Consider the following 27,908-nt stretch of genomic DNA (forward strand, 5'->3'; position numbering starts at 1 on the left):
CTGGTGGGAGGGACTCTGCAGGAGAAGCCAGACTGTCAAACTGGCCTCTAGTTCAAACTCATAAAGGATCTGCCCTTGCATCAAAGGGCACTGACTAGACACTCTGTCCAGAGGACAAATAAATATTCTTCTTGTTTCTATCTAGTTATTTTAATAGCTTTTCTGGAATAAGCCTATGAGAGCCAGAATGGGAATGCTGAAAAAATTCATAAATGTTGCAAAAATTCACAAATGCCTGTTGCACCTTCAGTGGTGATTGGTGGTGCAAGAGCACTAAGAGTGGGAAGGAAAGTGTGGGATGCTGTCTTTAACTGCCAAGAATCTGCCAAAGAGGTTTATTTATTTTGTGATAGAATGAGACCAAAGAATTTAGTTGTATCTATGAAGGGAGCTAGATTCCTGAATACAAGTGACATTTAGCTTTTTTTATTATATATTTGGTGGAAGTTTCCTCACATTCCATTTTCTTCTACTTTACCCTTCAAGCAAAAAAATTTCTTTTTCTGTTTCTGCACATTAATAAATATATTAATTACGTTCAAATGAAAGTTAGAAACTCAAAGAGGTTCTGTTTTAACTTCCAGTACCAAAAAATGAGCACAGGCAGCTTTGGGAAAAGCTCTTTGTCACGTGGATTTAAGTTTAGAAGAGCTCTTAGCAAGCCTGAACTTGGTCACCTTTACTGCTGGCATCTGGAAGAAAGTTAAACGTAATTACATATACCCAAATGAATCCATAACCAAGGAGAGGACTCTCAGAATCAAAAACAAACAAACAAATTAACAAACAAACTAAAATAGGTTTGACTGTTTTTCTAAAGCCTGTCAAACAAGGAGAAAAACAGGTGGACACTACACAAAATCCCTGCTTCCCTACCATACAGGCAAAAGTTAAATATGAAACTACAGTCCTCAAGGAACAGAACAGTCAGCTATATCCATACAAGGAATTGATGTAGAACTTAGACTACTGAGAAAAGCTGCCACCACACCATAGATCTGCCCTCCCACAGTTAAAGAGCCAAAACATAAACAAGCAAGAAGCATCATAGGCTCCATTTTTGTCCAAAAGTATGAGGGGAAAGTTAGCATGGATGATGTGGGTATTTATCAGATTGACTTTTTCAGGAAATGGATTACTAGAAACCTTCACTTTCTTCGTTTTTATTTCTGTCACCAAAACAGAGCAAAAAGGAACATTTCTGTGTCAGAGAGAGCAGCCATTTATTATTATACTTATTACTACCTAGAGAAACTTCCTCCCCAACAGTCCTCAATGCTGGCAACCTGCTGAGAGAAAGAAAAGTAGAGCGCTTTAGCTCTCTGCTGTACCTGGCAACAATTTCCTGACATTTTAAAGCAGCTGGGAAAAGGCTTCATTTTTGCATCGATGATGTAGCAATTCAGTAAAGATTCCTGTCAAGATCTTTGTAAAGAGACTTCTACAAACCAGGACTTGTCATAGGACCTGTGTAACAAAGGAGTTTTTGCTTATTTTTTTCTTACTGTTAATACTACAATGAAGTTTAACTAAGTACTTGCAGCAGAGAACCCTTTACATGGTTTAACCCGGACCTCTCAGTCCCACCAGATTGTTTGTAACCTGAAGAAATTCTCCAGCTCTGCTTACTGCTCAAGGGTTTGTGCCAGTCCAAGGCTCTTCCTAGAAGATGTAGGAACAAAGGACGATGGACTGGATTTCTTTTAGAAGTAAAGCTGATAATAAATATTCAGGAAACAATGACAAAATGTTTGGGGTGTGGGAAAGATTTGCAATTATTTTCCATTCCTTCCAATATAGCCTGGGCCAAGATATAAAACGGCTACTTCTCAAAATATCACGCATATGTTCAATGTCTCATATGATTTAAAGTTACAAAAGTATACGAGTTAGTGGGGGGTGTTAAGACCAACTCTAAATAAAGTTTTTCTTCAAAGAACCATGCAGTAGTGGAATCTGAGAGGCAGTCCCTCCCTCACCTCTCCACTGCCCCCTTTTTTTTTCTTTAGTTTGTACTTAGCCATGATCATGCCACTTCCCAACAGTCATGGAGCCAAAGAATATTTCATTCCATCAGTAATGCAATAAATCATTTAGAAAAGCATTATTCACTGCCAGATGAGTCTGACTCAGGAAAGAAAACGTCCAGAGGTTGTAGAAGACATTGAACTTTTAACCATATATTTAAGACTCTGATTTCATGGTGTGCTACCTTCTAGTTTTATCCCTGCAATATGAAGTTTCAGAAAAACAAGCTAAAAGCAAATCCATCATAAAGCAAGAGAGAATGATAATGTTAACCAACAGTACCTTCTCCGTAACAAAGAAGAAAAAGCAATTACAGTGGCAAAACACTTTCAGTTTTTGGTTTTAGAGTGGCAGTGCGTCTATCACATAACTAACTAGATTTTATCATATGCCTACAGATACAATAGGTATTTTACTACATACCTTCAGTATCACATGCAGATGCCCACTACATATAAGAAGCATTTGTTTGCTTGTAGATAAGATACTTTGATTAAAATATTTACACTAGCACAGGTGAAAACATAATCAGGCCCCATTCCCTTCTGGGACTGAACAAAAGTAAAAGAGAATGTTAACAATAATTAAAAAAACAACAACAAAAAAAATAAAGACCTGTTTTATGAAAGATGCTAATAGGCATGTTTCTTTTTGACATTCTTAGAAAGAAAAGCATCTGGCTTTCACACTTCAGAGAGAACAGTTTCAGTACCCACATAGTTACTGGTTCAGTGCCACGTGGTGGTCTGACGTCTTTTGAGTTTGCATACCAAATAAAGTTTATCTCCAATCCTTCTAACAAAAAGCAGCTTTCTTCATGCTGCAGTGAAGGAACTAAATTACCTTGTGATACAGTAAAATATGCCTAATTGTTCATTGAGACTTTTTCCCAGTTCAGATGGTTCAGATGTCCTTAGATCACCTTTATCAGATTCAGTTACATTTTCTCAGGTTGAAACTGTAAGCCATTTAATATTCTGGCTTCCCAATATTTTAAGGGTACTGTCCAGGACAGGGAAGGTCTAAAGGAGAAAGCCTGTTGATCACAAATTCCCATTACTTTCTATAAATATAGGGGGTTTTACCAGACTCAAAGTGTTAAGATGCAATTGTGATAGGACACTTATTAATATTCACAGAGCATGAGGTCAAAGCTTCTGAGAAAACTGAGATAAAACAATGCATATGTGGTAGAAACACACTGTAATTTTGTCTTATGGTCTCAAAAATATTGTACATTATGTGAATGATATAAGGCATGGTTCTAAAAATAAAAACAGGTGTTAATTCTACGAGGTGTTCTGATATGCAGGTGTTCAGCTGAGATATGGGCCTGACAGACCCCTGAGCAACCAGCAAATGAAGGATTTTTTTTTTTTTTCTTTTCTTGTAGCATAATGTTTCCCCTGTACTATCCAGAAACATGCTCTGAGGTTAAACTATTATTAAAAGGAATACACTTAAAATACTAAGTCTAAAGAGCATGTTGTAGCTTCTGAAAGTACACACTATTCACCATATACTTCAGCAAATGGGCCACACAGATTTTATTGTGTGCTGCAGCAGCTGTTATCCTGCAAGAGCAAAATGAAAAATAATGCCAGCAAAAAATGTTTTTAAAAGTCCAAAATTACAGAAGTAATGTACCTTTGTTTAAATCTTGGTAAACCAGGTTAAAACTTTGATTTAACTAGTTATTAATGTGTCATAATATCTTATTTCAGTAACATAACCTTAAGAGAGAGCTCGTGCAGTTATCAATAATGAATGAAAGACTTCCGTATTCCCTATTGTTGACGCTCCTCCTGGTTTCTTCTCAAGCTTCTTGAGCACTTTTTATAACCTATACTTAGGATTATAACACTGCTCTGCTGTGTGGATCATCCTTTTCTTACATGTTTGTACTATGCTTAGGCTGGTTGGGTACCAATTTATTTAAGGGATCTAAAAAATGCCATTCTAAAAATATTACCTAATTTTACTTAATATTACCCTAAAAATAACATCACTCAATGTTGCTTAACACAAACATCTGCCTTCTCTGGCAGAAGGTGTAATGTGTTACACCTGCCTACACCTAATCACATGTTCCTGCCAAAAACAAGTTTCTACTCTGCTTCCTGCTAAATCTTGTGAACACATGGATGGAGAGCAAATAGGATAAGGTTGGTGATCTAATGAAACCCTGGATCCCACACTTTCATTAGTTAATTATCCACAAGAGAAATCAATATGACTCATCTGCATGCTGCACAAGTGCAGAGGGGACTGAAGCCGCAAGTCCCTGAGGGTCCAGGTGGGGGGTTAGACCCACAGTTAGTTTTGATCAGCTGTAAGAAGAGGCTGCACCCCAGAAAAGCTGAAAACAACTTTGGCAGGCCACTTGTTGGTCATGAAAATAATGAAAATTATTTCTGATGATGGCCTTGTACATAAGTACTGTCAGGCAACTATTGATTTTTAGTTTATCCTAATAGTCAGACTACTGATGCTACCAGCTTGGCTAAATAGATATCCAATCCTAGTTTCAGAAACACAACATGAAGAATCCTGCTTAATTGCAAAGTAGTGCACTGAGACTCATCAGCTGAACAAGAAGAGCAACACAGAAAGCCATATGCCACCAGAAAGAGTCCTTGATTAAAGTCCTGGCCTTGGATGCAGACTCAGTTTTTTGCTCTCCCGTAAATGTCTCAAGATAATTTATTGCCACTAAATCTACGAGAGTGGCTGAGAATATTCTAACACCAGACATCAGAAGACCAAAACTTAAAAATGTCTGGGCCTGAATCCATAAAAGGATTTTAAAAATAGTCCACTGAAGGAAACAGCTGTCTTAAATTAGGCATATCTAAATGGCAATGTCTAAATAATGTGTAATTATTTTAATCTTGTTCAAAAAGCAGAATAGAAAATTCAGAGCTAGACTGAGAGCAAGCATAAAATGCCCAAGGAGAATCAGACATAAAGTAAGAGATTCATGCTCCAAGTGCAAGTCATCAAAAACTAAGCAGTGGGAAATACCATTAACAAGAAAAATAAGCCATATTTCTTGGAGCTTCTGACTCTTAAGTCAGCTTGGAACCAGCGGTCCGGATTTCAGTATGCCAAGCAGTGCCCACAACTCATCTTTCTAAGGAACAAGCTAGAGGCAGGGAGGGGTATGTTGTTTCCGTGAGCTCCAGAATTCAGGTATTTTCCCTTCGGGGCTGTTGTTGGCCTCAATGCACTCCATAGACCAAGGACCAGAGTCACAGGCTGGGAATGGGCTGTACCATGCAGCCTGTCTCCCCTGAAGCCCTGCAGGCAACACTGCCAGGGGAGACAATGATGCAGCTGCACAACAGCTGGCCATACCCCAAACACTGACTTTTAGATCCTGTTCCCTAAGACCATTGCTACAGCTTACAGGAAATCATATAAAATGGGCAAATTTCATCTTTTAACAGTGCTGACAGTAGTGCAACAAGTATAAAATAGACAAGTGTAATTGCAAGAAAAATATTTAGGAAACTGAAAATCAAAACCTAATGAGTGGTTGTTGTCACATCATCATTGTCTCAGACAATGAAAAAATGCAAAACTTTTCTACCTTTCCTAATCCCCTTCCAAGCTGATTTATAGCAGGGACAGCCTTGGGGTTTAGGTGCTCAAGGAAAAGCTTACAGTCACACTGTGACAAGTCTCTTTAAGGATAGATTTAGCAGTTTCAACAGGAAAAAGAATTTCTTCTTTTACCCCTATTTTTACTCTTGACTATTTCGTGCATCTGGCAGAGGTTTTACAACATATGCTCAACAGGTTTTTCTTCTTTTCCTTCTTTAGTAAGGAAAAACCAACCGAATAGAAAACATGATCATCTGAGGGGCAGAGAAAAAAAAACACCTTATGTTCTTCTAAAAGAAAGAAAAAAACCCAAAAAGCAATCAACCAAAAAAAGAGAAACTGTTGAGAAAACTGTGCTGTTTTCATGTGTTGTGTTTCACCACAGAAGCACTGGTTTGAATTTAGATTGACTAGGTTGAAATAGCCCCTTTGAAATACTTCAGAAAGCATAAAATAATAAACAGTAAAAAATTTAAGCTCCCATTTATTTAAAAAAAGCCTTTCACCAAAACCCTACCCAGTTTGAGAGTAGGGCATTGTTTTGGTTTTGATACACACAACTAGAATGACAATAAAAGGCAAATCTGGGTATGCATGCCAGAATTCAAGGTCACACTGAAGTTGCTCAATCTTCAAGGAGAAAAGCTGGCGAAATCACATCATTGACTGCTAAACACAGGAGTATTTGTAAAGGAGCTGGATCAGGACACCAAGTGTCTAGTTATTAGTACAATAAATAGTTATTAGTGCAATAAATAACTGAGGAGGACTTTTGGCTCTAAGCACTATTAAATGTAAAATTCATATGAATTCATCTGATATTGCTTGAAGATATGCCTTCAAAAAAGACAAAATCCTAGGCAATCTAAAACTTTGCTCAGATTATGCACCAGTCCCCCGTGCTAAAAGAATGAGCCTAGAAACAAAATGCTTGAATGTCTTCTGCCTCAGTAAATAATGCTGACACAGAAATTTCTTCCTACAACCATCACTTAATTATTGCCTCAAAGAACTCAAGACTCCAGAAATGCTGATCCATAATAAAGCTTGTTTTCACTTCCACTTGCCCAAACAGGAGAGTTTACAGAGCTCTCCAGTCACTGGAACCTCAGTTTAGCACAAGGTGACAGACTTCTAGAGATCTTATGTCCCTCGGTCACCGTAACTGTTGGTGTCAAGCAGTCACTTGCAGAACAAGGGTGACAAAGGGCACAAGCCATATGCTGTTTGTATTGCAACAGTCTTCTGAAAAAAGGCTCTGTCTATAACTTACATGTGTGAAACTGTTACTCATTTAAATTTCAAATTGGCAGTGCAAAAAATACAGTGTGGCACTCGGTAGAGTATCCACCTTGAGTTTAAATATGGGTCTTCTCTAATTTCCTTAAAGATCCTCCACGCTAACTACAAATACATGTCTATATTCTCAAGAACACCATGCTGTTGGAGATTACAGGCCACAATTTCCTTTACATGGGACTCAGAAGAATTTCAGAGTAATTTAGAAATGAATCCATACTCTGGTCTTGTTGTGGGCACAAATTGATTAGTTGCTCTCTCCTGGACAAAAAAACCCAAACAACAACAACAAAAGAACCCCAAAAACCAACCAACCAACCAACCAAACCCTCAAGCAAAACCAAAAAAATAAAAAAAACAAAACGAAACAAAAAGCAGAATCTTAAAAGTTGTCATTTTACCTTTCATTGCATTTTGCACTACTCTGGTATTATTTATTTTCTTTAGTTCTTTACTGACCTTCCTCTCCTTTCCTTAGGAAAGCTGATTTCTAAAACAAAAATTTGTTTCAAACCATTAGCTTCACTTGCTTTTCACTCTACCTGGGAGATAACTAATTTCTTATACTCCTGGGTCTAACAGAGCAAAACAAAAAGAAATGCCTCTCTAATCCTAGAGTAGGCTCTCGTTGTCTTTTAAATCCATTTTCACAGGAGATGCAAATGTAGGTGTTCAAAACATTAATGGCATCCCTTTGAAAGAGAAAGCTCAGCTTTGGGGGAGAGATACCATCCCCTGACAGTGTGAAAGCTTTATGCTTACAGGTCTCTCTCTCTAGAAAAGAACATTTCAGGCACAATGACAGTGAGATCTTAAGAGGAAGATTACATTTCCATTGGGTATTGTAAGCATAAGGCTTTTCTGTGTCTGAAGATAACAAGATTTACCAATTCTTCTAAGTTACCTTCAGACATGTTCATTATTTATTACTGAAATGGTAAACTCTGTCATATGAACAGTCTTTTGACCTAGAGATCAGTCTTTTGTATATGCTCCTTCTAGCACAGATCTCACAGGAAGAAACATCTTTTCAGTAAAAGTAGTTAAATTCAAGAAGTGCTATACTTTAATATATTTATTTTTCTTAATTATTTCTCCAAGCATTTGACCAATAATTACAGAAGGCAGCAGACTAAAGAATTATAAAGACAAGAGTGTATTAATTTCACTTATATCTTCACCTAACAGAGTTTCACTTTATACATTTTAGTTTTTTCTCAGTTAGAATTCTTGACAACTTCACTATTAATATATACAAAAATATCAGACTGAATGAATTCCCTTGCTTATAGGACCTGTGGTCTCTATATGTACCTGGATAAATGACGGGACCCAAGAGGATTTGGGACAGAGATCCAAACCTATCTGCTGAAAAAGAAAATGGGAAGACCCAGCCAACTCTGCACACACAGACACACTGCAAAGCCCATTACTATCCTTTGCTCTAAATGCAAGGCTTAGATGATTCCATGGATAGATTTACAGCCCATATTTTACTGCTCATGCAGAGTTTTATTGAGCTGTAACAAATTACAAGACACCCTGGAAACAGGTTGCTAGTGCTCATCCTGTGAGATTGCTGAACTCCACTGACAGGCTGGCTGAGATGAGGGCAGTGTCTCTGGGCTAAATTTTTACAGTAGCTGCCAAGAGACACACACCACAGATTTAACACGTCATGTTACTTGAAACCATGTACACATGCACACACACACACACAAAAAAAAAAACACCCTGAAAAGTGTAATTCTGGTATAAAGCCAAAAATATCAGCAAATAACAGTTTCAATTCCAAACTCTCACCCTTCCAAAACTCCCCCTGCCAATTCTGCAGAAGTGTGAGATTATTTTGATAGCAAGTTATTTGTGACAATAATACAAATATGCTCATTTCCCACAAAGAAAGAAAATAATACATGACTCAATAAGTCTGTTAAAAAAAAAATCCCACAGTGTACAGACATTCAATGAAAACAGAGATCTAAACCAATTCTACATCATCCATTTTAAGACTTCATGAAAGACTTATGTCCATTCATCTTATGTCCACTCATCTTGCTAAACCATTGAGGAAGGATGGGAACCACACAATCCGTCAAATTTAAACATTGTTCTTACCATGATCTTTTTCAAAAAATTAATTTCAAACAGTATCAAGGTAATAAAACAAGTCTAAGGATTGCATAAAGACTGAATTCAAAGCAGCAAGTCCTTTCAAAAGACCCATTCAGCTCAGATCCTGCTTTGCTTCTCCATCCCAACAATTTCTAACACAAAGCCCACTAAGTAGCCTCAGGGAAAAAAAAAATATTAAGTACCAAATCTAGTGAAATTTCCATTTGGAAAAAGAAATGGTCTTTTTCAAATTCTGCAGTTTCATTAACATGGTTTAATATTATTTCTCTTACTGCTTAGATTGTTTCATTAGTGCAACTGTCAAAAAATACTCAAATTTACTCTATAAAGATATTCTTTATATTTACATGGTTTCAGTTTCTTTCTTTTAGAATTACTTGCCAAGTGTTTGGTAGAAGAATTATAAAATGGCCACAGTTTGCTGCACACATTTTGGGTTTACGACAGTTACTAGGTTTTACATGAGAACAGTGGTGCTCCTGTAAACCTTATGTTTCCAATAACAAATCACTGAGAGAATGTATTCCTGTAGCCAAATACTACTTCAACAGTGGTAGTTGTCCAGTATCTTAACAATAATGATGTATTAGCACAGACCATTAAAGGAACTAAAGCTGCAATCGTGGTATACCAGATCATTCCTCAGTAAACTGGATCTGGGAACAGGGATATGCCTTGCCCTAGTGGAAGTGAGACCTCCTCCATTCTTTTATAAAGGATGTTGGGTTTAGAAAAGTGGTCAGACAAAGGGAGTTTTAATGAACATTGTGTTGAGAAACAATCAGTACGCACAGGGAAAAGGAACAAGCATTACTCCCTCTCAGATTTGGCTGCAGAGAGAAATTAACTATTCTACAGGACACCAGAGAAGGGAGAATCATCTGTGCTTAATGGTGCAGCATCTCCTCTTCATAAAGAAATTCAATATTACCCATCACAACTGGGGAAAAAAGGCAGAGATCTGAGAGTCTGTTCAAGAGAGTATTAGAAGATAACATGTCTTTCTAAAAGTTGCTAATGTATTAAGTGGCACTGAAATTAAAAAGGCTGAAAACATTACACACAGAAGAAATAACAGGGAGGAGTGGAGAGTATCTTTTAAATTATAGGTGCTGGTAAGCCAAATGGCTCATGGATGCTGTATTTCACCAGCACATCTATCATAGTTGTGACAGCCAAGATACAACTGGTTAAAACCAGCTCTTCTTAATCTAACATATATCAAATAATGCAGCAGAGAGAGAGACACAGTTCTGTCTAAAGTCACCCAGCTTCATTCCCAGAGAAAATAAGTCATTGCTACAGCAAGAAAAATATGATATCACCCCTCGCTTCATTTGGTGTGTTTTGACAAATTACTGAAAAACTCCAATTCTTCAGAATCACATCTATTAAAGAACACTTATAGGCTCCTTCTACATGGAAATCCCCTCCTTTTTACTCAAAAAGACATGCCTCCAAAATGACTAAGTGGAAAGGGTAATACAGGCATCCCTATTGGTAATTACAGTTGCAGTAAAGTGCCATCTTCATGGGCTTGCATCTTCCTCCAAGGCTCCAGGCATCACAAAAGAGAGACTGAAACCGAAGAAAGCTACTGTGGGACAATTACTGTTTTATCTCAAATCCCATTGTATTATCCAGGGGACTGATGACTAACTTTATTGTGGAAGTAAAAGCTGAAGTGAGATGCTGGAAGGTTGAATGAGAGGTAGGTAGACCTGGGTGTGGGATCTTCCCATTAGAACCCGAGGGAAGGATCTGAGTCCATGTACTGTAATAAAAGGTTATCAAACAAGTTCTAAAATCCCCACCATTACAACTTCTTAGCACATGCTGCTTCCACAGTTTGTTCTTGTACCTATCTAGGGCAACAACTTGCTGACCAGTGACAGACTTTCTAAATTAAAACTAAAGCTAAAACTTATCTCAAAGTTTTCTACCATAAATGCAGTCTTTGGTATACATTTAATTTGCCTTTGTGTGTTAGGATTGTGTGAAAACAGACAGATGAACCTTCAATTATATGAGACACTTGAGTATGTTTTTTACACCTTAAGGTATTGCACCTCCTATTAAACTTTATGTAATAGCACATCATTAAACCAAGGATACAAATTTTTAAAAGGGACATCATACTGCTAGTGCAACTTCATATTTCTCATCTGATTTCTGCTAAGAAGAATTTCCAAAGAAAAAAATCTTCATGATAAAGATTCAACAAACAACCATATTTTTTGTATTAGTGATAACAATCAACAGAAGAAGCAGGTCTCTGCAAGTGTCCTGCCTCTAAAGAGTTTCAAATTTCATTTTTTTCACCATGTCAGCTCAAGAAAATATAAGCCTGTTTTAAACCAAGTCAAAAAACCCCCCCAAAATATGAACTGAAGGCCAAAAAAATTACTAGCAAAGTGATTATATAAACATTGTATGTTTAACCATACAATGAAACCAGAATGCATGCTGCTTGCTTAGAAACAAGGTAGAAAGAAGGATGATAAATGCCTGTACCAAGAGCTGACAGGAGCAGCAGTGCCTGCAAAAGCAGACAGCAACTATTCCTGCATTACCATCCCCTGACAGGAACACACAGGTGGTAAAGCTCTTTCAGAAGATTTTCTATAGAATAGATCCTCCATTCTGTTTCTTGCATCTATCAGCTCTGTGACAGGCACAAAATGTTAACAGGTATCTGTACACAAAGCATGTCAAAGTTACAGAGTTGCTTTCTTGATTGTCGCCTGTCCATGAATGTTTACGGGGTAGCGGGAGAATCTCGTAATTAAGTCTATACAGACTGAAGAAAAGCTCCAAAGGTAGGTTACAAACATGAAAAATTTAGCTTTTCAGTTCATGTTATAATACCTTATCATAAGTGAAACTGTGGGACACACGAGCCACTTCAGATATTGCACATGACTGGGCATTTTAACGGCTTTTACAAATAATAGTTTTTGACATCCAGTAGAGCTAGCACTCCTAATAAGAATAAAAATAATTTATAAAAAGCCAGTAAGATCACAGCAACTTTTCAAATGTAAATTTAACCTGACAGCTATCATGTAGAAAGGTTGGTATTTTGGCATTTCCTACCAAGATCCAAACAGAAATCAAAGCATATTTGGAATAGAAGCACTGATGCATGGGCAAACAAGGACACTTCTCAAACTTTTTAAAAAATAATTTTGTACATACGCAACTGCCTTTCATCTGTGTGAGAACTTGAGCAAAGAAACTGAATGCATAATAATAAATTATAACTTTTTTTTTAATTAGCACTGTTTATTCACCTTAAAGCTTTCATTACTGGCAAATGGATTTCTTTAAAGAAAGGAGAAAAAACCCACCAAATTATTCTTATTAGACAAATGATAGAATATGATGGTTCATTAATTCAAACAAATTAAATGCCTTAATGTAAGAGCACCAATATATCAGACAGATCTAACAAACTTACCAACCTAACATATGTCTACTTTTGATTCACTATAAGCATTTAGTTAATTTTTTCTTGCCACAGCCTCATCTTGCAAAGATTTATAGCTCTTTAATTTTTACACTGCACTGTTCTCAGTGGAACTATTCATGTCATAAAATGTAGAGAATACACATATATCTTTTGCAAGAGTAGGGCCCAATTCTCAGACCAAGCTCCAGATTCAAGTAATAAGTCAACATTTAAGCAGAGGAAAAGACTGCCAGTCACCTATATCATTCATTCAGTTACCAGAATGTATGCTAAAGAGGAAAGAAGGAAAAACCCCTCCCCACTAGCAGAGCATGTAGGCAAACTGTTCAAGGGAAGATGTATTCTGGGTAAAGATTGACAAGTTTCAAGTCTGTGGAAAATTTAAAAATGAATGTGTAAAATAATGTCTGCCTATTTTATGGTAATTCATACTTTCACCTCAACATCTGAAAATACAGACTTTGTTCTGTTACTATTTTTTTTTCCTTTTGTAGTTATAGGTACATTTTTAATTTAATGGAAATGCAATGAAATGTTAAAGGCAGATGTTACGGTAAAAGCAGGGAAATGAGAAAACCTACATTTTGGAAAAGTAAAATCCTGAGCTAGGAATGAAGATAAAAGGCTTTTATTGTTCTTCTATGCCTTAATTCACTTCAATTTGCTCAGTAACTTAGAAGTTAGGCATCTACGCTGGATTACAGGTCTCAATTCAGACACCTGACTTTGGATTCCTGTAGTCCCTTTGTAATCATTCACATTCTGGTCAGTGTCAGTGTCTACTCAGTGTCTCCAGTGGGGAGAGAAGGAGAGTCACCTCACCATGAGTAACCATCGGTTCCGACCACCTGAACAGCAGCCTCTGTTCCACCAGGCATATTTACTGCTTCTCCACTGTCTCTAACAGGTGCCCAGGCATTTGTTCCTGTTGGCATCCTCTTGAATGTCTCAGTTTGGACCTGAACCACACCCCTCATTAGTGACAGTATTTCAGGGTTTTTCTACACCCAGAGAAAAAGGAAAAAAAAAACCAAAACAAAAGCCTGTCTCAGAGACAGTTCATCCCCTCCAAAGTAGGAGTAGAAGAATTAGGATATACTGTCTTCCAGGAGTGCCTGCCCTCTCCCAGCACCACCAGGCAAAGTTTATTGGCTAACTTTGGAACAGACGTACTGAAGGAGACTCATCACACTTAAAAAATAGATGGTGCTATCACTTAAACTTCAGGTCAGTGAAATTAATCCCACTACCAGAACTCCCTGGAAAGGCTGGTCCTCAGTATAAGTTTGCTTATCTAAAATGCTATTTCACTTAAACCAGAGTTCAGGCAAGCCCACAGGAGCTTGAATGGTAAGATGAACAGTGGATGTGCAAGCTTGGCTTATGTTGGTGCCCATCAGGAGCTCATTTGTTCTTAAGGAAACTCACTGTTTTTGTCCATGCCTCATCTCTGAACATGATAATTCAGTAACTTTACTATTAAAGGGATGAGCTTCCTTTCCATTTTCTGAAACTGTTTTTTCACCCTCATTGCTATTAGCCCCTGCTACTATTTGACTTCAGCAAAACAGAGCTCATTTCTGTTTATTACCATTTCATTTTGGACATGCTATCTTCCCTCAGTTTCACTGTACTGCTGGGTTTCCCCATCCAGCTCTTGGTCTGTAACTAACACCTGTTTCAACAAATCTGGCTGCCCACCCATTCACCTCCTTTTATGGGCTTTGATAATAGCCAGTAAGCTACTTTCCCTTTCACTTATTACAGCTGCCCTATTTTCCCTACCTCCCTAGATGTGCTGTCCATATAATTGAAGTCATTACGGGGCCATTTTTTCACCTTATCTAAAATCTCCTACCCTATGCCCTACCCCTTCACTGGTTTTACAGCGGCACAGACACAGCTGGGATTTTTTTAATGTCTCAAATACCAAAGTAGTGCTTCAGATTATGTACTTAAAAACTAGGAATGAATACTGGATGCAATCTCCAAGCTACAAAATTAATAGATCCTGAGGATCAAATTTCTCCAGGATATAAAAAACTGTTGGAAGGCAGTGGTTTTGTTGCTTAGGCATGGAGGCATGCTGTAGGCAGAAGGAGGTGATCTGTTTTCTCTGTCTACAGGTAACATTGTCATTAAATCATAGAATTTTAGAATGGCTTGGGTAGGAAGGGGCCTCAAAGACCATCTATTTCCAACCTTTCACTAAGCCAGGTTGCTCAAAGACTCATCTAACCTGGGTGAAGCACCTTACACTTGCTCTTGTTAAACCCCAGAAGATTCCCATGGGCCCACTTCTCGAGCTTGTCCATGTCCCTCTGGATGGCATCACATCCTTCAGGTGTGTCAACAGCATCATTCAGCTTGGTGACATCCACAAATTTCCTGAGGGTGCACTCAATCTCTTTGCCTATGTCATTAATGAAGGTATTAAATAACACTGGTCCCAATTCAGACCTCTGAGGGTCATTGGGACTCTGAGCCATAGATCACTGTCCTCTGGATCCAACTGTCTGACCAATTTCTTATCCACTCAACAGCCGACCCATCAAATCCATCTCTCTCCAATTTAGAGAAGGATGTTGCGGGGGACAGTGCCAAAGGCTTTACAGAAGTTCAGATAAATGACTGCTGTAGCTCTTCGCTTCTCCACTGATGCAGTCACTCCATCATAGAAGGCCACTGGGTTGGTCAGACAGGACTTGCCCTTGTGAAGCTGTGCTGACTGTCTCAAATTGCCTCCCTGTTCTCCACACGCCTTACCATAGTGTCTAGGAGGTATCTGTTCCACAATTTTTCTAGCCACAGAGGTTGAGGCTGACAGGTTGATAGCTGCCTGGGTCCTCCTTTCTACCCATTTTTAAAGATAGGGATAAAGTTTCACTTTTTCCAGTCATCTTAGACGTTACCTGACTAGGTGAGTTACATCAATCTCTACTTAATAATGGTTTATTTTTGCTAGCATTAGCACAAAATTACTTTGATATTGTGGTCTACACTACAATATACAAGACACTACTAGTAGTTTCAGCTTTTATTCTGAGGTAAAAAAATCTGAATGAGATCTTTTGTCTAATCATTTGTCATAATAAATAATTCATTTTATATAAATATATCTGACTTATATCTTTAATCTTGCAGGCCAAGGTTCCTTAAATCACTGACAATCTGTGGCTGATTGGACCCAGGCTCCTCTCTCAGAAGGAGTTTAGAACACAAAGGTGTTTTCTGAACCTCAAGGTTCAACAACAGGGCTTCTCTAACTTTGTCTGAAGCTCCCACTCCTACCCATGACAAAGGCTGGGAAGACCTTCCCACAACTTGTTAGTGGATATCCAGGGAGAAGGTTCACCACATTTTGGAATGATAAAAGTCCTGTTTCCAATTATTGAAATCTGAGCAAACACAAGTGCAAGAAGGCACTGCTGCACTGTGACACAAGCTGTACTGAACATCACGTTTCATCATCTGTCTTCATTTCCACATCTGAATTTGAAAAGAGAAACTTCGTAATGAACTATGAACAAAAAAAAGGGCACACATCATAAAACTGGATGAGCGTGGACAGATCCTGCAGCTAAGCTAGACTTTTATGGCATGCCCCTTAAATAAGAGCAAGCCCCCTTCAAAAAGAAAAATGGTTCTAAGCAAGCAGTCTCTGAACATCTTCTGCAGCCATCAGTGCCAGAGGCATATTTCAACAGTCCAAAAGTCTGCACTTCTGGCAAAGATATGAATTTGTGGTGTGACAGTCTAAAGAGAGAGGCTGAAATTAAGGAAATATTTTCCATGTTCCAGAGTTAGAAAGAAGTTTTCAGATCTTTCAAAGTCTTCACAGTTTAATATCACTTACTGATTAATAAACTAGCAGTGATGTAAATGACCAGCCAGTGAAGTAGATAAGTTGGAATACATTTAGTAAAGATGAAGTTACACCTATCCTCTGTACATAGCCTCTGAAGTTTAAGTTAGAGGTAAAGTCCTGGGTCCACTGAATTTATAGAAATTTTATAACTGATCCCTGTAGTGCAAGATTTCACCTGTTTATTCAGACAGGTATTGAATTCTTGACTTTGAACTTGGGTTTTTCTATACTAGTTTAAGAGTTTTTCAAATGCATGTAAAAAACCTGAAAATCAGGAATATCCACTATGTCCACTGCAAGCATCCACAGCAAAGTCAATTACAGCAGTGCAAGTTTATAATTTTCAGAACTAGTGGTAGTTAAATCCCTTTCCAATCCTGAACAAAAAAAAATGCATACTAGTGGTAGTTAGAGCACATCCCTGTTTCCCGAAAATTGCTTCCAAACATGGAATTTTTTTTCTGTTCTTATCATTCTTATCATTTTACAAATGCAATACCTCTACAACTACCACAGTCAAAAGATAGAAAACCCATTTTGTAATAATGCAAACAGCAGATTCTGAACTGTCATGTGAACTCTCATATACAAGAAGAGTTTATTTAAAGGAAAAGGACACACTGATATTATGGATTTACACATAAGCAATTTGTGATGTCTTAAGAGTTCAAGTAGATATTGTGTCAAGAGAAGTTGAACATTAATGTAGCTTTTTATTGCATGTTCCAAGAATAATTATAATAAACTTACACTAACTGTAAAAAAATCATCTTCGTGACTTTTACCTGGCACATTAGTGCTGCTTAGTTGGCAGGCAGTAATTTGTTAATCCAAGGTGGTCAAATTATTGTGATTTATGTGACTGTACTCTTTTCATGTAACCAGTGTTGAATATCAATTACCTCATACCTGATACTTAAGTTTAGACTTGGGACAAGCCATCTCTCCCACATGGAGCAAATGTGGCTCAAAATGCCTGGATAAGTTCATGATTTTTCTGATTCCTGCATCTCTTATTCGGGGCAAATGACCATTTCAAACAATTTTTATGAAGCACTGTTTACAAATATAAGGTGCTTTGAAATAGTGATAAGTGCCTCTAGCATATTGCATTTACAGATTAGATAAAGATCTTTCATAAGTCTTCATAAATGTACTCTTCCCTATCAACTTAAATAAAAAGTGGCAACTACCAACTACCTGTTGGATGTTTTTTACTATATCCTTGAAAAATCACTATCAGTGCAAGGATTGCCTGCTCTACATAGATGAAGATCACTACTTCTAGCAAATTACATGAATTTGGAATAGTAAAAGCAGAGCTGAATTCAAGACTTCAAGTCTTACATACTTTATTGAGACTTCCCCCGGATTGAGAGGAGCTGACTACAATATACAAAATATCTAGTTTGGGCTACAAATAGTCCTACTTAATATCTATAATTTCCTCTCTGTGACTTTGCATCAAAGCAGCAACCCTTACTTTTTATCATCTTACCTTTCAGGGAGCCATGCAAACACAAAGATTCCCTAAGTTACACCAAAACTGCAGTGCTTGCTCAGAAAAAGCCCAGTGCTCCTCACATGCCCACCTCTCCTTGGCCCAGCCAGCTTCCCAGGGGAAGAAGGAGAGGGTTGGCAGGTGTTGGGGGGTCGGGAGGTTTTTTTTTTCCTTTTTTTTTTTTTTTTACTTATAGATTTTTTTTCCCATAATTTGCTAGGAAGCTAACTACTTGGGTACTTACGGGTACTCAAGAAAAAACAAAAGAAGTTGTTAAGGTGGGGAGAGGAGTGTATCACCTGGCTGCACTTCTTTTGTCTCTGGGAGTTTCTCTCCTAGAGGAGAGATACAATGAGTTTTGGGGGCAGGAGAAGGATGAGGCTGGGGGGCAACCTCTCCCTCTCACTCTCGGCATTGGAAGGAGGACAGCCAAGCTGTTGCTTGCTGCGGGGAGAATTCACTGTCACCACTGGAGTCCAGTCCTACCTAGGAACCTACCACCCTCTGCCTGTGTGTCCAGGAATCCTGACTTTTCCCACCCTTCTGGAGCTGGGCCGCTGCTGTCCCAATCCCACTGCATCTTCAGCACTGCTCTGGGTCTTTGTTACACTGTAGCCCCGCATCCCCTGCCCTGTGCGGACATCCCGAAGTTCCAGCTACCACCGTGGAGCTTCTGATACATCTCATCCCCAGCCCGGGATTCCTGCTCATTCCTGCCGTTCCAGCTTGGTGCTCCTCAGAGTCCTGCAGCCAAGACCAGACTGCCCCCAGGGTTTTGTGAAGCAAAGCCTCTCCTCTACCCCCTTCTCGTCTCAGCCAAGAAGGCCGTCACAAGGTTTCTAGTGTTTTGTTATTAATGCCATAGTTATTGTTTGTTTGCCTTCTACACACATTAGTAAAGAACTGTTATTCCTACGCCTCATATCCTTGCCTGTGAGCCCCTTAATTTCAAAATTATAATAATTTGGAGGGAGGGGGTCTACCTTCTCCATTCCAAGGGAGGCTCCTGCCTTCCCTAGCAGACACCTGCCTTTCAAACCAAGACAGCAGAAGAGAAGAGGAAAGAAAAAGGCAGACATCTTCCATGCACCCCAAGGTGCTGCCTGGGTGTAGCTGGGAAACACCCCTTGGGGCGCTGATGTACCTCAATACAAACAACAGATGCCCCAAAACTCCTGATGAACACATACATTTAAACACAAATTCTCTGTAAAACTCCATGTACTGCTGAGTGCATAGGCCCAGAAGTAACAAGGTTGCTGAACTGAGCCCTAAGGACAGCTCAGTGCTGTTGTCATTATTGCTGTCTGTATTGCAGCAGCAATATTGACAGTGGTCAGACTGGATCCCTTGCCCTGCACTGTGTGTGGATACACAAGATGGCAGTTTTCCACCCAGGAAGGTTGTGTTCTAAATTTAAATAAGACGTCATTTATAAATAGCAACAGAACAATGTCATTAAATAGTCTCCTTTGTCAGCGTCATGATGATTCCAAATTGCATCAATGGAAGCAGAGAAAATTAACAGCTTTGCCTTAATCCTTTGTATATTATGCTGGGGAACTTGTCAATATGACTCCATTCCCAGCATTCCCATTCCCGTAATTTGAAGTAAAAAACCCCTCACAAGATGGAATGTCTGCAAAGACTATCTAAACCAGAAATGGCAAGAGAATTAAGGTAAAAAGTTCAAAGCAACTGCTGAGGTTGACTCATCCTTTTGAAAAAAAAACCCAAAAAACCCCCAGGAAACTAAAAATCATACAAGGCAAAAGTAAGAATTAACTTTCTTATTTTGCAATGGAAGTTCCCTACAGTTAAATATAGATTCCATTTCTTTAACAGTTGGATACAGCATGCTGTACAACTTGGCTTTAGTGTGCTGCTCACCAGAAAGTGTTGGTCTCCGTTATATTTCTGAAGCTTATGAAGGCATGGTTAAATGCCATGTAAATAACAAACCACAGCACATTTTACTAGATGGCTGCTCAAGGCACCCAGGAAATCTACAAAGATAGCATTCAGAATGCCAGGAGTTACTAAGTGCACCACTAGGAGCAGCATCAAGAGCAACGCAGGAAAACAACTAAAAAGAGAATAGGTCTGATGTATTACTGCACTAGTTTCACATGACTCTTATAATAGCAATTTTCCCAGGAATTGGTCCAATTCAATTTTGCTGGACAGAGTTAGAGTGGCTTTAGGCAGAGTAACACAGCAATGAATCAAATTTTCTACAAAATTCCATTATAGATTTCACCCTGTCTGAAACCAGGAGGAAATATGAGATATCTTGAAAAAAAACTGCAAAGAGATATCTTCACAGTGATAATACATTAAGAAAGAGGAGCAAAATGCTTACTGAGGGGAAAAAAAAAAAAAAAAGTGAAAAAAAGTTACTTTTATTATCCCAGGAGGCTGTTGTCCTCATCGTCAACAGCATTTCAGAAGGTACCTCGGAAAGACTAAGATTTGTATTCTTGTTACCATGTTTTGGTTTTTTTTTCTTAATTTAGTTTACTACAAATAGTATGTGTCTAGATATGAGAGGGGAATATATAATAGTTTGTTTCTAGCCACTACCGGTAAAAAATCTTATTTCTAAAGCATTCTGGTGAAAACAAGTAAAGGCAAATATCAGAGCATAAAGAAAAAATATCATATATATGAAGCTTTGTAAGGGAACTTCTGACTTTAAATCAAAGCCAAAGGAAAACAACTTGAAATCAAAGCCAAAGGAAAACATATGTTGAAAGATGCAAAGCTATGATGACCTCACATTCGAAGGAAGAGGACTTCTGATAATGGAGAATAGGAGAGAGACTCAAGAAAAGGGGGTTTAATATTTTCACCCATACAGATAAATTTGTTAGGGTTAACAAAATGGTACAAATATGAATATGAAATGAGAGACCCTAGAACGGAGAAGAAAGATGTGAGGAGAGAACCTGGCTAATTAAACAAGATAAACTTTAATAAAAGGGGAATACTGTGGATGAGAGTTGAGAGGAATAAATTCCAGAGTTTGGGTGAATGATGTGTGCTACTTGAAGCAAGTGACCTTTTCAGGGGTCTGGTTGGGGTGCCATGTGCCATCCACCTGCCCAGCCTAAAAAAAACCAAAACCAAACCAAAACAAAAAAAACCAAACAAACAAACAAACAAAAAAACCCCCCAAAAATCACAGCTAAACTCTTGGTTACAGCTATACACATTCTGAACATAGCCTTTGAGGTTTTAGGTGTTTTGGGGTTTTCTGATGTTAAGCCTTAACCAGCGTGGAATCAAAAATTCCTTCCTGAAAACACTAAGCTGCCCTTTCTTTTTTTCAGTTTCTTGTTTTGGGCTTCCATTTGCCCAGTAGCATATCATACATCATTATCTAGAGAATCTGTAGAATGAGGGTTAGATCCCTTGAAAGGGAATGAAATAAAATTAAACGGTTATTCCAGTTTGGGAGGAGTGTGCATGATATGAGATAATACCAAGGGCTTGGATGGAAAACAAACACTGTCAGAGTTTCTGTCTGTAATCAGAATTTTTTCTTACATCTTCACCTAAGTACACTCAAGTAGTTTCTTGAAGTTCTCTTTTGTTTTTTAAAGTCAGTTCCTAGGAATCTGCAGGTATCATGTAAAAGCCCAGATGGACCAATAACTTCTGCGGTTGATGCGGGGAAACATTGAAACTCTTTGTCAATGCAAAAGAAGAAGCAAACTAAGTAAAAATGAAACCACGTAAAATCAAAACAGAGAAAGTGTGGAGTTTAAGGTTATTAAAAAGAAATAAAATCAATTGAGCTGTTAGAAGAGTTCAAATCATAGTGCTTCTATTCAACCAATAATGGCAGCATACTCAATGAAGAGAAGTGCATTTAATGCATGTACAGCAAAATATTCTTGCTGTAAGATAATATTCTAACTGTAAAACAAAACAAAATTTTTGAGGGGTCAGAATCATTGGCTACCAAAACCAGGAAACATATACCCTTGTTTTCCATAAGGAAAGGTGGGTTTTTATGGTTCAGTGATGCAAATGCTATCTGAAACACACACTTCTGATAATGACTGCTGGTATTCTGCCTTTTTTACTTTTTTTTTTTGGTTTGTTTTTGTTTTAGTTTTAGTTTTTGTTTTTGTTTTTGTTTTTGTTTTTGTTTTTGTTTTGTTGGGGGTGGGGATTTGCTTGTTTGTTTGGGGGTTTTGTTGTCGTTGTTTTGGTTTTTTGTTTGGTTTGGTTTGGTTTGTCGTTTTGTTGTGTTTGTTTTTTTTTCCAAGGAATAATCTGTCAAATTTTAATAGCAAGCTTCAGTTTTCGGGACAAAGTCCCTGTTGGCACCCTGTGAGTCACTAGTTTTTTAGGCAGATGCATGATGAAAGGATATTTCTTGTTTTCAGAATGTTGTCCAAAATTAAACAGGACGATATGATGCAAACTAATCCAGACTTGACTTTTCAGTGTAAATACTCATTTGTGTATCATGTTTAAAATGCATGGGTTGGAGACAGAGTGAAACAGATTTCAGATATGTTGCTAGATACACATGTGATTATGCATATGATAAATCATCCCAAAATTCAAAGCCACCTTCTAATAAAAGTCATGAACGCAAACCATGCAACTCACATGCGAATCTCTTCCACAAAAAGAGAGAAAAGAAATGAAAAAAGTAATAAAAACTCTCATAGTTCTGGTGACATCTTTGTGACCATTCACAAGGCTCCTTCTAACTTTGCTATAACCTCCGGGAGGAAACCTCAGAAGGAAAAGGCATTCCGTCTTGAGCAGCAGGGATACAAAGGCAACGAGCACAGGGAATTCATAAGAAATGAGCTATATTAACCTTCCCTATCTATAGTCTTTCTCTTTTCTCTCAAAAGAAAGAAGGAGATTCCAGGTTAAAAGCTTCTCCATTGGCAGTACTACATCATTCCTGATCCTAAGAACTTCAGATGTCCACCCTCGAAGATTAGCCAGTATGAAACAGTTAAGGAGTAAACCATAGTAATTTCCATACTAATATGTGCAAATTTTTAGTTTCCATTTTCATCAACAAAATCTTCCCTTTCCTAATAATTTTTTTAAAATCTGTAGCTGGTTAAGATGACCAAGTTATCTGATTTGTAGCAATTTCCCTATTACTTTGGAATTCCTAAATCAAGTTGTGTTAATTGGTGAACTTTAACCACCGTTAATCAGAAAGCTCTGGTAAACTGAGACAGGCATTGCAGTTTCTTCCACCCACAAATACCACTAAGACTCCTGGGGGTCCTACAGAGCAAACCTGCAAGGAATAATCTCTGGTGATTTACGCCCAATATATCAGTTGCAGGTGGGAAAAGGGTGTGTAATAACCTCAGGCTTCAAGAATTGCACATTTGTCAACCATAAGGAAAAATGGAGGGAGATGAAATCAGTTTGGCTGACCAAAGCATGTGTAAAATACAAAGCAAATTCAGTGTATATTCCTTGTCAAAACTGGCAGCAAGAGAACAAAAATGTCTTCACAATTTTAGGTCTATTAGGAGCAGCTGAAAACCAGCACATTACAGAGGATATTTGCTAAGTGTAAGCCAAATATGATTGTGATGGCAAGTAATAAAAAACTGAAAGTGCTTCCATACATGGGAAATTATGTTCAATTCACTAATTCCATAGGTTTTCTCAATCTTGATAAAACTGAATGGCAAATTGCACAGCGACAAGATAAAAAACATGATGAAATTTACTCTTGTGTAGTAATGCTTATAAGCAGGCCCCCTGTAGAGCTGAGTATAGGACTAACAATCAATAGACAGACCCACTTCAGAACTCACAACAGAACTTTAAGTAAACCAAACTTTTTTCTTCTTACTCCAGAGCCATTTTACCTGTAGTTTCCATGCCAAGCTCTTCCCTGCTAAAGAAAGAATTAATGAAACTTCATAATAGTTCCAATGTCTTGACAGATTTGTTAATATTCAAAAGCTTTAAATGAGAAATACAATTACAGTTCTCATGAACTGTGGCAGCTAAAAGAGCCTACAAACCACTTCAGTTCCACTTAATTTTTACTGCAAGTGGACAATGTCCAGCACAGGAAATCCTGGTTACTGCTGCTGACCACAACTATTTCCACTGCAGAATGCAGCTGCTATGGACTCTTGGGATCTTAAAGGATTAGTGGAACTAAATGCTTTGAGATAGAGTAGGTTGAAAAGTTGCTGCAAAACTAAGGCCACCTTACAAAACAACATTTCACCAAAACATAATATAGTGTCGTACACATAACTATATGAAAAGTCAATTGTGCTAAAAGACCAACTTGATTAGACCACATAAAAAGTGTTTTCCTGTGAAACAGGATTATAGAAAGAGCAACATGAAGGTAAAACAGTACATAGACACCACAGTGAGCACCATATGGAAGAGTCCACCTACCATTTGAGAATCCAGTCGAAAATTGTTTATTCTTTAATCGTCTCCTCCCTGAGGCTTTGTGCATATTGAAACACATGAATGAAACCCCCAAAGATGCCTAGCACAACACAAATGCTAGCAATTATCTGTTTCTTTCAATTTTGCTTAGTAAAAGAAGCAAAAAATCAGTCCTGTTCTTTTTCAGCCACTCTGCACCAGATGAGTCCTGCAAACACCAAGAGGCCTCTTTTTTCATGTAACAAGTTGGTAGAGAATGTGGAGAACTCAACAACCGAGGCTATGAGAGCAAGAATGTGGGAGCCTGAGTGGAGCAGAAATAGAAATTGTATCACTGTCACACACAGCAAACAAGAACATTCAAATACCAAGTTGGTAAAAAGGTCATAACCCATGTCATGTATGCCAAAGCAGGACTGTGAAGGACTTTTCAAACCCAGCAGCAAATACAGCCATGACCTCTAAAGGAGAGAGACTACCATGGCTTCTATGGTAGAAGAACAGGCAGTACATTTTTATCCTCATGCCTAGACATGTGAGGCTTTTCAGAGTCTTTAAAATAAAGCTGTGTAAGTTTCTGAGAGTCTTGGGAAGAGTGGATTGTTTGTGGTAAGGGAGGAGTTAACGGGGAGGGTAGCCTGGGCTAGAGGAATGTTGGGCAGCTAGTGAGAGCAATGTGAAGATAAGAGCAGGGCATTACGGAAGGAAAAAATTGCTGTGGGGATCACACTGGGGAATACAAGGCTGGGGAATGTACCTCTGCTGCAGAAGAGCTAAAATCTGCTGCTGCGAGGAGCGGATGGTGAGGGTGGAAGGAAAGACCAAAAAAAGAAATTTCAGATATCACAAAATGTGAGGGGGGGAAAAAAGTAAACTTAGTTGGCTAAGGTAACTGTTACAAGTGGTGCTGGGAAACTGGGGAGGATAGGAGAAGAGAAGGTGAGAATCACAACTCTTACAAGAAGATAACTGAGAAGCTTACACAGAAATGACAGGTAAAATGGATAGAGCGGTACAAACCAGAAGACAGCTAGCAAAGCAGGGTCTTGATGACTGGCACAGAGGGGTTTGGAATGATCCCTGTCCACCTGGTACTGCTCCTTGTGAACACAAATTGCCCCCAGTTGACCAATGCAGGTAAAATTACCTGTCTGAAACAGCCTGTGCAGCCACAAAATGGTTCATGTGCAACCCACGAGAAACACCAGCCACAGCAAATGAACTGTGCATACAGCCAGAGTTGAGGTGTGTTAAAGCAGCTGGAAATGGTGTCTGCAGGGCTTTTTTTGAAAGAACAAAAGCCATATGGGTCCAGAGACAGATGTTAAAAGCAGCTATTGTCTGTAGTTTTTAGATGAGTGCCAGAGGGAGATGCAGTCCAATTAGGGTGAGCTAACATTCAAAACTGCAGTGCTGGAGGATCCACTCGTCCCTTGCACATGGTTATGGGTTCTTTGAACCCTGCTAACATAAACAGTCTGGATTCAGAAGAACAGGTTGGCAGGGCTGGGAATACTCTTCAGGAGGGAGTGGACCCCAAGGAATCTAATAAAAAGGAGAAGGCAAATATGTACAAAAGTACAAGATGCAAGCAGCTTTAATGCTTGTTAATACAGATCCTGAAGACATACAAGCAAGTGGAAAGTAAAGACAAGATGGACCCCTGCAGTTCTGTATATGGGACTTGACTGCAGGATAACACACAAGGTTTTTCGTGTTTTTATTTTTCCAGGAATTCTGCAGGAGTCATGAAGATGACATTGGAATTAGAACAATTTTGTTTCAAATTAAAAATTGAATGCCTGGGAGAAGATAAAGCCAAATGGAATAAGAAACCAAGAACCATCTTCATGCACAAGTTGGCAAACCTGTATGCTAGAAATCAAAGAGATCTCAAGAGTCAAGTGTTGAAACCAAAAGCAGGAGATCTCCAGCAATACAAACTCAACACTTGCAGCTTCACTATCTGAGGAATATTTAGGCTTTAAGATTGAGCAGAATCACTTGCTCAACCCTTTGGGAGACAGCAGAATTAGGTATAATTAGCCAGGAGATACAGAAACAATCCTACTGCCGATGCAAGGAGTGGCTCTAGCTTGTTGAGAGAGTTTGCCACTGTTACTGGAGTCTTGAAAGGTACTGGGTGCCTGAGAGACACAACATAGTTTGACAAGTCTTTGGGTAGGGGTGACGGCATTGTATTCAGCAAGACAGGAGAAAAATGACAGTTTAAGTAATGATCTCTGGCTGAGAAAATGATCTTAGTCTGGATGTCAATAATAATTGTTTGTGCAGGGGTAATGCAGCAACAGAAAGCCCTGTAGCAATCTTGGTTACAGTGGTGAGTAGCAGTGAAAGCACCAGCTGAAATGCTCAGGGATGAGTGACAAGAGAAGTTTGCACACATATGCTCAAGATAAGTTGCTGTAGAAGGATTAATACATTTATGTTAGGATCAAAAACGACAGAAACCACATGAATGTCCAAATGAGGCTAAGAAAGGGTTGTGACCCACTATTATTAGCCCAGTGGTTATGGAGTATTAGTTCAACGACCCAGCTTATGCAATTAACCAGTGTATCAAAGAGTGATGAAAGGATCTGGAGTCTGATTTTCAGGACAGTAAGCACTGCCACTCCACAAACAGCACCTTGTGCTATTAGACTGCCAAAACCCATGGCCACAGTATTACAAGGACAAGAGAAGCTTTCAGTCTTAGAAATCTAATTTCTTTTTTAATTGGTCTATTATTGGGGTTTTATTTGTTTGTTTGTTTGTTGTTTTGTTTTGGTTTGGTTTGGTTTGGTTTATTTCCCCTTTTCCCTTGAAAGTAGTACGGGTATAAGTTTGTTTCTATATTTCAAGGGAAGAGATGTGACTTCAGGTAAATTCCTTGTGTTTCACAACTGTATTCCGGTATGCCAAGACATTTCACACCATTTGAATGAGTGAAAATTATTAAATGAATGAAGGAAAAGCAAAATATCATAGATGCTGTAGTAAATGTCGGTTGGTTTTGCTGAAAAAACTTTACATTTCTTTTAACTAAGGACTTTCATATATCATTCATACACACAAAATTATGTGTTAGGCTAGTAAGGAAAAAGAGATAAAGCATTCAGCACTGCCCATAACTCCTGTGACTGCTAAAGGAGCTTAGTGTATGATTTATACAAGGAATAAAAACCCTTAGCAACATTAGAAATCTACCGATTTCAATATCTGAAAGATCTCTCAAAATTTCTCTTCTGTGTTTAAGGGCAGGAAGAAAATTTTACACAGTAAATTCTTTAAAGCTATTTTCCTCAAAGTGCATACCCCACGAAAAAGAAATCAGCCTTTCCATATTTTTTTTTCAGTATAAAAATCATCAGCCTTGGATGACTTTTTATTACTCCATGTTGTAACCTGCAAACATAGTGTGCAGGAGTTAGTTATTGAAAATAACAATTTGGCTTTTTGCAAAGCAATTGGCCCTGCAGTTATCTGAATGGCTTCTTGATAGGAACTGTTTGCAACCTGCCCTGGTTTCTGCTTTTCCAGAACTGATTCTTGTGGAGTTACAACCCAAACTTCATCTC

General features: G+C 38.4%; 1 protein-coding gene across 1 annotated transcript in view; it reads right to left on the reverse strand.

Annotated features, from left to right (window-relative positions):
- The window catches only part of FGF14 (fibroblast growth factor 14), a 385,249-nt gene that overhangs the window by 200,009 nt on the left and 157,332 nt on the right, over nt 1–27,908 (reverse strand). The window lies entirely within an intron of this gene.

This window comes from Chamaea fasciata, unplaced genomic scaffold, assembly GCF_029207755.1.
Source record: "Chamaea fasciata isolate MVZ Bird 193981 ecotype frontalis unplaced genomic scaffold, bChaFas1.0.hap1 SCAF_2, whole genome shotgun sequence".
Classification (NCBI taxonomy): Eukaryota; Metazoa; Chordata; class Aves; order Passeriformes; family Sylviidae; genus Chamaea; species Chamaea fasciata.